At 44.8% G+C, this 694-nt stretch overlaps 1 non-coding gene across 1 annotated transcript; it reads right to left on the bottom strand.

Annotated features, from left to right (window-relative positions):
* Window positions 1-218: 218 nt before the first annotated feature.
* Window positions 219-325, bottom strand: LOC130721615 (small nucleolar RNA R71). The gene has a single exon (XR_009013542.1). It is a non-coding gene; the product is annotated as a small nucleolar RNA R71 (small nucleolar RNA).
* Between the last annotated feature and the right edge of the window lie 369 nt (window positions 326-694).

Genomic DNA, 694 nt, shown 5'->3' with positions numbered 1-694 from the left:
AAGATCCTCATGCACACATGGAGCGGTTTATCCGCAATTGCAACACCTACAGAGTTCAGAATGTTTCAGCGGACACAATCCGTTTGAGTTTGTTCCCTTTTTCATTGAGGGATACTGCTGAAGAGTGGTTGAATTCACAGCCCCAAGGTAGCATTACATCTTGGGAAGACTTGGCTGAGAAGTTCACCACAAGGTTTGTTCCAAGAGCCCTCTTGAGGAAGCTCAAGAATGACATCATGACTTTTACTCAATCCACCGATGAGAATCTCTATGAAGCTTGGGAGAGGTTCAAGAAGCTATTGAGGAGGTGTCCTCAACATAACCTTACTCAAGCTGAACAAGTAGCAAAGTTCTATGATGGTCTCCAATATTCTTCGAGGTTTGGTTTGGATGTGGCTTCAAGTGGAGAGTTCGATGCCTTACTTCCACAAGAGGGGTATGATTTGATTGAAAAGATGGCTATAAGAGCCATGAACTCTAGTAATGAACGCCAAGCCCGAAGAGGAGTCCTTGAGGTTGAAGCTTATGATCAACTTATGGCCTCCAACAAGTAACTCTCCAAGCAAATGAACGAGATTCAAAATCAAATGAAGACTACCAAGATTGGTAGTCGAGTTGCCAAGGTGGAGTGTGTGACTTGCGGAGGGCCACATGACAGCGAAGAATGCACAGAGACTAGACTGGAGGAGGAAGT

Source organism: Lotus japonicus, chromosome 5, assembly GCF_012489685.1.
Source record: "Lotus japonicus ecotype B-129 chromosome 5, LjGifu_v1.2".
In the NCBI taxonomy this organism is placed as follows: domain Eukaryota; kingdom Viridiplantae; phylum Streptophyta; class Magnoliopsida; order Fabales; family Fabaceae; genus Lotus; species Lotus japonicus.
This window is presented reverse-complemented; position numbering and strand designations above follow the sequence as displayed.